The following is a 484-nucleotide window of genomic DNA, read 5'->3' on the forward strand; positions in this document are numbered from 1 at the left end:
GACGAGTATGATCGAGGTGTAATGTAACCTATCCCTGTTTCTTTTATGTAGTAGTAGTACTAGCCAACAATCACTCAGACCGAAACCCCAATCTATGACGATGAAAACAAAAGTAGCACAAGAAAATGAATATATTTTCCTCATGAACGCATTCACGCGCGTCCTACCCATACGAGCACCTCCGAAAGACTGAGCCGACACATTATCTTAAATTGACAAAGTCGTAAAAGACGCCTTCATAGTCGACAGAAAAGTCTCCTCTCACTAAGCACACATAGCCGAAAGGCTCGAATAAATTCAAGAAAATGCGAGCATCATTGTCAAATTTAGAACGTAAATCCTGATGGGCTGAGGATACCATTGTCCTACTGGGAAAATATCAGGTGCTCCGGTAGCACCTCATCTTAGGTGCTTCGGCAGCATCTCGGCCAAATCCAACGGGCAACATTCACAAGATGTGGATCCCAGTGTCACTTCGAGAATG

Source organism: Triticum dicoccoides, chromosome 4B, assembly GCF_002162155.2.
Source record: "Triticum dicoccoides isolate Atlit2015 ecotype Zavitan chromosome 4B, WEW_v2.0, whole genome shotgun sequence".
Classification (NCBI taxonomy): domain Eukaryota; kingdom Viridiplantae; phylum Streptophyta; class Magnoliopsida; order Poales; family Poaceae; genus Triticum; species Triticum dicoccoides.